The 9781-nt window shown below is 35.9% G+C and overlaps 1 pseudogene; it reads right to left on the minus strand.

Annotated features, from left to right (window-relative positions):
• Positions 1 to 6147: 6147 nt before the first annotated feature.
• Positions 6148 to 7320, minus strand: LOC123836504 (large ribosomal subunit protein uL10-like; annotated as a pseudogene).
• Between the last annotated feature and the right edge of the window lie 2461 nt (positions 7321 to 9781).

Below are 9781 nucleotides of genomic sequence, written 5' to 3' on the forward strand. Positions count from 1 at the left end.
TTTGGGGGGAGTACTAATGTAAATAATACTGTGTTTTTATTTTCAAATTACACTTGTTCACTGATAGTATATAGATAAGCGATTGGCTTTTGTATATTAACCTTATGTCCTACAACCTTCCTATGATTGCTTATTAGGTCCAGTAGAGTTTTTTATGTGATTCTTTCAGATTTTCTTGTACATGATCATGTCCTCTGCCAACAAACACAGTTTTAGTTCTGCCTTCACAATATATATATCTTTTCTTTTTCTCTTTTTTTTAACTCTTTTTTTTTTTTAAAAGATTTTATTTATTTGAAAGAGAGAATGAGAGGTGGGGAGGGGCAGAGGGAGAGAAAGATAGAGAAGCAGACTCCTTGCTGAGCAGGAAGCCTGATGAGGGGTTCGATCATGACCTGAGCCGAAGGCAGACGTTTAACCGACAGCCACCCAGGTGCCTCTCTTTTTCCCTTTTCTTATCTTATTACATTAGCTAGGGCATCCAGTACAATGTTGAAAAGCACAGTGAAGAAAAAACATCTTTACCTTGTTCCTAATGTTAACAGGAGAACTTTCAATTTCAAAATATTAAGTATGATACTAGGTGTGATTTTTTGTTGCTATTCATTATGATATTGAGGAAGTTGTCCTCTATTCCAAATTTACTGAAAGTTCTTATCATAGGTGGGTGTTCTATTTTGTCCAATGTCTTTTCTGCATTTATTGGTATGATTTTTCTTCTGTGGAAGTAATAGATTACATAACTGATTTTCAAATGTTGAACCAACCTTGCATAGCTAGAATAAATCCCACTTATTTGTAGTATATCATTCTTTTTATATATTGTATATATCTTTTTATATATTTGCTAAGACTTTGTTAAGAATGTTTGCATATATGCTCATGAGACATATGGATCTACAGATTTCATTTCTTTTAACATTTTTGTGTGGCTTTGGTATTAGGGTAACGGTAGCCTCATAGAATGAGTTAGGAAGTAATCCTTCTACTTCCATCTTCTGGGAAGAGATTGTAGAGAACTGGTATAATTTCTTAAATGTTTGATAGAATTCACCAGTGAGCCCATCTAAGCCTGTAGTCTTCTGTTTGGGAAAGTTACTAGCATTGATTCAATTTCTTTAATGGATATAGGTCTATTCAGATTGTCTATTTCTTTTCATTTGAATTTTAGCAGATTGTGTCTTTTGAGGAATTGGTGCATTACATTTAGGTTATCAAATTTGTGGGCATAGAGTAGTTAGTATTACTCTCTTTTTATTCTTTTAATGTCCATGGAATCTAAAGTGGAGGTTAAACTCACAAAAATGTAAGAACCTCCCCAAATGGGAATCCCCCTGGGAATTTTCTCTCTCAGGCTTGACCACTCCGAGACTCCAGCAACTTGTTGATTATACTTCAGGTTTTCCCACCCCAGTAGTGGTTCCCAAAAAGGTGGGTTTCTGCTCTAATAAATGGTTATTACCTGTCTGCCTATCTGTCTCTCCAACTTTGGGACCAGAGGTTTAGATCTTTGATAGATCTAAAAATCTTGTTGATTTTTCAGTTTGTTCAACTTGTTGTTAGGATGGAGTAGCAACTTCTAAGTTCCTTGAATGACCAGAAATCAGCAGTCCCAATCTATTTTTTTATCCCAATTTATCTTTTAAAGATATTTATAAAATAAGGAAAAGTTATTTTAATTTATTTACTTTTATACTTTATATACCATTTCTTTGCATAGATTCAAATTTCTATTTGTTGTCATTTTTCTTGTTTCTGAAAGATTTCCTTTTACATTTCTTACAGAGCTAGTCTGGTGTTATTTAATTTGTTTTACTTTTATGTCTTTAAATGTCTTTATTTCCTCTTCATTTTTGAAAGATATTTTCAATGTGTTCAGAATTCTAGGTTGACAGTTTCTTTCCCTCAGTATTTTAAAGATGTTGCTTTGCTGTCTTTTGGCTTGCATTTAAAAACTCAACAAATAATCAAGACCCATCAAACAGTGGTATAAATTTGAACTAATCACATCCTAAGAAGATAATAATTTATCCGTTTTCTTAGGCTGAAGAATTCCTGGAGGCAGTGGGCTGATAATTAAAGCAGAAGCCACATATGCAAAATGGACTATACTATGGCTAGTAAAGGAGATATATTTAAGAAACCCAACCATGGTGTATAGCACAGAATATCTAAACTCAAATAGATGTAGTATTGGCTCAGTCTTCAGTCTAAGACTAAGATCACAGATAAATTGATCTAACAGTAACTTCATATAATATGACTGTACCAGCAACCTGATTAGTTTACAAATTATTAACAATTCCTTAAGGCTCCCAACCAGTATATATATCCTTCCATAACTTCTCTCATTTTAAGATATTTCATAGATCCTAAGAAAGAAAAAGAAAGAAAGAAAGAAAGAAAGAAAGAAAGAAAGAAAGAAAGAAAGAAAGAAAGAAAGAAAGGAAGGAAGAAAGAAAGGAAGAAAGAAAGAAGAAAGAAAGAAAGAAAGAAAGAAAGAAAGAAAGAAAGAAAGAAAGAAAGAAAGAAAGAAAGAGAAAGAAAGAAAGAGAAAGAAGGAAAGAAAGAAAGAAAGAAAGAAAGGAAGAAAGAGAAAGAAAGAAAGAAAGGAAGAAAGAGAAAGAAAGAAAAGAAAGAAAGATTTCATAGATCCTCTGGAGAGCTTTTCCCTTCATGTAGCAAGCACAATAAATCTAACTTTATTTATTTATTTACATACATCACATATATACTAAAACTCTTAGTCCCCTGTTGTAGTACACTGAATAATGTCCCCTCAATAATGTTTGTCTTAATCCCCGGAACCTGTGAATAAATTACCATATCCAGCAAAAGGGACTTTTCAGATGTGATTAAGAATCTTTGAGATGGGAAGATTATCCTAGATTATCCAGGTGAGTCCATTATAACCACAGGGATCCTTATAAGAAAGAGGCAGAAGAGTCTTACACACACGGAACACAATGTGATGCCGGAAGCAAAGGGACAGATAGAGAAAGGGACATTAGAAGTTGTCATGCTGTTGTCTTTGAATATGGAAGAAGTATTCATGAACAGGGAATGTAAGTGACTTCCAGAACTGGCAAAGGCAAGGAAACAGATTCTCTCCTAGGGTTTCCAGAAGGAAGCAGCCTTGTGAAACTATTTTAGACTTCTGACCTCCAGAACTACAAGATAACAAATTTGTGTGGTTTTAAACTTCTAAATTTGTGGTAAATTTGTTGTAACAGTAATAAGAAACTTCTATTAAGGTACTTCCTTACCCAAATGTGTACATATGTATATGCATGCACATACTTTCAGAATCAACATGCCAAGTTTTAATATTAATAACTACATGATCACAAAAATCAGTTTAAGGTTTTTTTGTTGGTTTTGGGGGTTTTTGTTTGTTTTTTGCAGTTTGTTTGACCTTAAGATATAAATCTCATGAGGATGTATAAGTCAATTCCTTATTTTAAATTTCTATTTCAAGTTCCTCTATTTAAGCCACAATGTCATACAGTTAGGTTTATTTGCCTCATTTGCTTACAATTTTTAGAGGTTGTTTTTTTTTTTTTTGTCTCGTTTTGCTTTGATGTTGTTTCCTAATTATGCAAAATATTTCCATGTTTTCAAAGTCAAATCTAAAGTACGAGATACTTTAAGGAAAGCCTAAGGGATATCACCCCTATCCCTTCCACTCTGGAATATTCTTTTTCGAACTAGGATTCCTACTTATATTACTGGCCTTGACAAAATGACATTTCTTTTCTGCTTTCCTATCTCACAACATGGCCTTCTTCCTCATTTTTTTTAACTGTTATTTCTTGTTTTTCAAGGGAATTGTACCAAGAGTGCTATTCCTTATTCTCCCTTTTATCTTTCCTCATAAACCAAATCTTCTATTATTAATATGTCCAGTGATGACTTCTTTTATCTCTCACCTTTTTATTAGTCATCCATACAGAATTTTAACAGCTATTGGTACAGTAAATGCAAATGTATGAAAACTGGTTACATGGTTTGACAGTGTCATTCAATTTAACAAGTAACCTCTGGGGGTGAGAGATATGCCGACCTCAACAGAATTCACTCATCCCTGAGTAAATAGGAATTGGATATTATCTATTTCACAAAGAATACTATTTCTTGTTTTTACTTTATAAGATTTATTCTTTACACCTGTCCCAATAGGAACAAACTCTATCTTACAATATCTCCCATCCTTCCCAGGCCCTAGCTTTTTAAGATTAAAAGAGAAACTGGAGTGTGCTTTAAAATGATTGCTTGAATTCTACTTTCATTAACTTCTCTCTTTTTGTTTTATGTGTTTCCTTGTTTTTTTTTTTCCTCTTTCACTAAGAGAGATTTGTTCACAATTTAAACAAATGAAATAATAAATAATTTATTATATCTGTGAAAGTCTCAACAACTTCTCCAATACATTATCTTTCTTAATCTTGTATATTCTACAATAATGCCATAATTTATTCTGCTATCCAGGCTTAGAATCATCAATCAGCAGTCGCATCACATGCCATATACATATATACTGTGAGCTAGTACTTATACACACACACACAAATCTCTACAAAATAGGTATTATTATTCCAGTTTTACCAATGTTATGACTGAGAATTAGAGAAATTTAAAAGTTAAATAGTTGAGAGAAGGCTGCTGGAATATCAAACAGTAGATATCACAATTCAAACAAATGTCTCATACTCATAAGGCAATAATTGTGCCAAAGCCACTAGGTTTTTTTAGTTTAAATTTCTAATAATAAAATTCTGTTTATTTTTTAAATAGCATTTCTTAAAAAAAAAAAAAAAACCCTTTCATTCCATTCTATGTTTAGAAACAGTTCAGTTCAATGGTTAGTGGTACATGTCTGGAACCAGACTGCAGGGGTTCCAATCTCAGCTTTGTTAAATGCGTTCAACCTTGACCAAATTATTTGTAATTCACTTAGACTATCCTTGCATATAATAAGATTCTAATAAATGTTAAATGTTTTTATTCAAGCAATCATCTCCTTATTTTAAATTCTCACTATTTTCCCCATGAATTAGGTCAAAATTTTACTGCTATCCTTGCCTCCAGTCTTGACCTGGCTCCCTTTGACAGAGCAATCTTCCACAAAACACAAACACAATTTCATCGTTTACTTGAATTTTTATTTGAATGATTTCTGGACCTCAATTAACAGACTATGAGGATTCTATCTGATCTTTAATTCTTTACCCAGGGCCAGGACAGAGGTATGAGTTACAGTCAAATTTTAGTGAAAGAATTCAATAGCAACTCAACTTCTGCTCTTTCAATTTTCTGTAGAAGAAACAACAAAGCCCCCTCTCTCTTTTCCCAATAGGAAACTTTTCTTATCATCTTGGAAACATTCTTATATCTTTTTTTTTCTTATAAACAGTAAAGAAAAAACCTCTCTCCACAGCATGTGACTTTCAATTACAGCTTTTACTTATCCTTTAAACAGATATACTTATATTCTTAACATTTTTGGTATTTAAAGTGAACTCTCCCAGAAATAAGAACCTTGTTTTAGATAGCTAATTTTTCTGGTTATCTAACTTTTGAAAATATTTCTATTTTAATGAAAAAAATACATCTTTTTACACAACTATTAAGGAAGGTTTATCTCTTCAAGAAAAAAATCCCTTTTTTAAAAAAAATTAGAGTGGTGGCGGAGGGGCAGAGGGAGAAGGAGAGAGAGAGAATCTTAAGCTGGTTCCACGTCCAGCACACAGCCCAACGCGGAGCTCTATCTCACGACCCTGAGATCATGAACTGAGCCAAAATCAAAAGTCAGATGCTTAACTGACTGAGCGACCCCGGTGTCCCAAGAAAAATCCATTTTAACCACTCTGCCAAGGTCCTGTGTGTTCTTGCCCTACTTGAATGGTTAATAAAATCTTCCACTCCTCTTTTTTCAACTCTCTACTTTAAACAAAGCAATTGTCCACTGACTTTTCCTCAGAGGATCTTTGCTTTATTGTTATATCAGTTCCTAAACGTGTGATCTAATTATTCTCATATATTGCCTTGTACTACTTATACACCTACACTTTATTTTGTTAAAGAGAAGTAAGCCTTTATTTCCTTGTCTCATAAATAAGTTGGTTGAGTTGGTTGCTTTTTCGGTGATCAGTCAAAGAGACCAAATCCCATAGCCTCACGGGATTCCTCTGACTCTTCTTTTGTTTCAACCTTGCCTGGGGCAGCAGCTGCAGAGCAATAGTCAAAGCAGCTGTGGTGGCAGTGGCCACAGGGATGGCTGACACTGGAGTAGCAGCCAAGAAGGCCTTGATCTTTTCAGCAGGTGAGCATGTATAATCAGCTTCCACAAAGACAGAACCCATTTGTATCCACTGATAATAGAATAGGGTACTGATGCAACAATGGGACAATCAGTCTGCAAATATACACTAGCAACATGGCAAGAACCCTCCAGGAACTAAGAATGCAGTTTCTTCTGTGATGCAAGCACTTCAGGGTTGTACATCCTGCTGTTGTCAAACGCCTGCTGGATGATCAGCCCAAAGGAGAAGGGGGAGATGTTCAGTAGTATGGCTTTGCTGGCTCCCACTTTGTCTCCAGTCTTAATCAATTGCACATCACTCAGTATTTCAGTGGTTCCCCTGGAGATTTAGGAATGGTGATTTAAAAAGCCTGGAAGGAAGAGGACTTCTTTAGCACTATATGAGTGTTCTGGGTTGGTACATTGACCTCCTGTGGGGTTATGACACCAGCTTGAGCAGCTGCTGGCACCTTATTGTCCAGCAACATGACCCTGATCTCAGTGAGGTCCTTCTTGGTGAACACAAAGCCCACATCCCCCTGGATATGAGGTGACAGTTTCTCCAGAGCTGGGATGTTCTACAGATGCCCTCAGATGGCCTTGCAAATCATGATGTTCTTGCCTGTATCACCACAGCCTTCCCAAGAAGGGACATCCCAATCTGCTGCATCTGCTTGGAGCCCTGTTGTCTACTCCCACAATGAAGCATCTTGGATAATCATTGAAAAGTTAGATGATCAGGGGACACCTGGGTGACTCAGTTGGTTAAGCGTCCAGCTCTTGGTTTTGGCTCAGGTCATGATCTCATGGGTAGTGAGACAAAGCCCCGAGTCTGGCTTCCCACTCAGTGGGAAATCTGCTTGAAGATTCTCTCCCTCTGCGCCCCCCCCCCACTCACGTGCACGCTCTCTCTCTCTCTCTCTCATAAATAAATCTTAAAATAAAAGAAGTTGAATGATTTTAAGGAAGTAGTTGGATTTCCAGGTCTCCATGTCTTCCCTGGATATCACAGCAGTGCGTCAGGGATTGCCACACAGGGCTTAACAACAATGTTACTCTCATGAGGATGCCTAGTGAGAGGCTTATGTATCTATATTTTATTATCTCAACAGATTTTTTTTTTTAAAGATTTTATTTATTTATTTGAGAGAGAGAATGAGAGACAGAGAGCACGAGAGGGAGGAGGGTCAGAGGGAGAAGCAGACTCCCTGCCAAGCAGGGAGCCCGATGCGGGACTCGATCCCGGGACTCCAGCATCAGGACCTGAGCCGAAGGCAGTCGCTTAACCAACTGAGCCACCCAGGCACCCTATCTCAACAGATTTATAAACTCCTTGATAAAACTCCTTGAGAGACATGTATGGACATTCCTTCATAAGTGTGGTGCTTTGAATATAGTATGCACTGAATTAATAGTTATTAAATGATCAATTGAATGAATTCATAAATACTTCAAGGAATATGTTGAACATACTGTATGTTCCCATTATTTACTGATCATTTGTATGTAAAAATATAAGCCTTTTGAATCATCTCAAATTTTATGTGTTCCCAAGTATTCGGCTGTCATGAAAGGATAGTTAGTTACATGTCAGAAATACAAAGGCCTCTCCATTCATATACCACTGATACAAACGTCCAGTTTGTAGCAAATTACTAATTTTTGACACATTTCTATCCTATTATTTTCCATTTGCCTTAAACTACAGAAAAATCCCTTCATAATATGTTACTGAAACTGTCTTTTCAGTTTTTTTCTTGTGAATGCACATTTTACAAAAATGGTTGCCCATACGATCACATTACTAGACCACTACATAGACCCAGAACCCTGAAAGTGACTCATGCAAGTAAGGAGTCAAAGCTTAACCTTAGTTTTAAAATAATGTGCCTTTGGGCTTGGTGGTGAAGTGAGAGGTCCTGAGTGGAAATATAAATGTGGGATTGGAGATATACAGGTGGTATACATAACAATGAGTTGAAATGAGGTGACAAGAGCGTGGATATGAGTTTGGAGAGAGAGAATCGAAAAGGAACAGGAACTAAGCCCAGGGGGAGAGGAGAGGGCTCGAAAGTTAGGAGGTAACAAAGATGGTGAGGAATGGGCCAAGAGGCATGAGAAGGAAAAAATGATGAGAATGTGTAAAAAATAAGCTGTGAGTCAAGTGAAGAAGGTTATTTTAAGAAGGACATATTGTGTCAAATGCTGCTGACAGGTTAAGCAAGAGGAGAACTAATATTTGTCCATAGGATTTAGCAAAACAAAGTCACCAGTAAGGAGTAAAGTTTCAGTGGAGTGATTGGAGATTAGTGTGTTGGAGCTTGTTGAAGAGACAATGTGAGAAGAGGGATTAGAGAGAGTGAAGGGAGGTAACTCTTTTGGGGACTATTGCTGCAAAGGGAAAAAATCAAGCAGTAGCCATTTGGTGGAGTGCCTTCAAGAAAAGGTTTTTTTCTGAGAGGAGGAATGAAGACATGACATATATTTTATGTTACTGGAGTCATGTTCTCTTTGATTCAAGAAGGAATGGGATCATAATGCCCACAGAGAGAACTGGATTTAGATATGACCATGGATAGCTCAATTATGAAAACAGACACATTGGCAGAGCACCTGGATTGACTTCATATGGCAATGGTGGCCTTGGCATTGTCTTTGTTTTAGAGTTAATTAAAAAAGTAAGCTTATCAGCTGACAGAGTGGAAATGTTAACACGTATTGGGAATTTAAGGTGATGACATTTGTTTAGGAGAGTGGGAAAATCAGTAGACTAGGGATATATTGAGTTGGGGATTCTTGTCTCTGTGTTCAATAGATGTTTGCACTTACCCCTATTTTAGCAATTTTCATATTGCTTTGCAGTTGTGTTCTGTTTGTTTGTTTTTTCCTCATGAAAGTGTGAATTCTTCCAGAGCAAGAATAATCCTTGTTAGTAACCTGTCTGCTACATTAGTTTTCAGCATTTTTGGTCCAGAAAAAAAATAATATGCACTTATTCATATGCTCTGTTGAATATTTCATAATCCATCAGTGTGTGTTCAGCCTCTTCAAAACCATAAAACAACCCTTGAAGAGAGTATTATTATTATTACCCCCAATTATACTCCATAGGTGCAGAGAAATGTTGATTAACCATGGAGTACAAATCAAACAATTGGTTTGGCTCTAAGTTGACAGAGCTAGTTAGTGTCAGATGCAAACTCCTAGTTAGGCTTCTTTAATAGACAAAAAGTGCTCTCAACTAATTTAATTGCAGATGTAGACATTTATTATACTAGGACTCCATTGTAACACTGACTTCTGTGACTTCAATATAAAATAATTCTACCTTGAATCCCAAGAGCAAAATATAGAATGCCTTTGTTCTAATCACTTTCATTTATAATAAAGATTGTTAAATGCTTAAAATTGAAATGTAATGTTGGAAGCAATAAAACATTCTGCTGTTTTATAAAACCACCCCTGGAGGTTGGCTGCACT

Source organism: Mirounga angustirostris, unplaced genomic scaffold, assembly GCF_029215605.1.
Source record: "Mirounga angustirostris isolate CCGP_5_RB_7025 unplaced genomic scaffold, mMirAng1.0.hap1 SCAF_8, whole genome shotgun sequence".
NCBI classification, from domain to species: Eukaryota; Metazoa; Chordata; class Mammalia; order Carnivora; family Phocidae; genus Mirounga; species Mirounga angustirostris.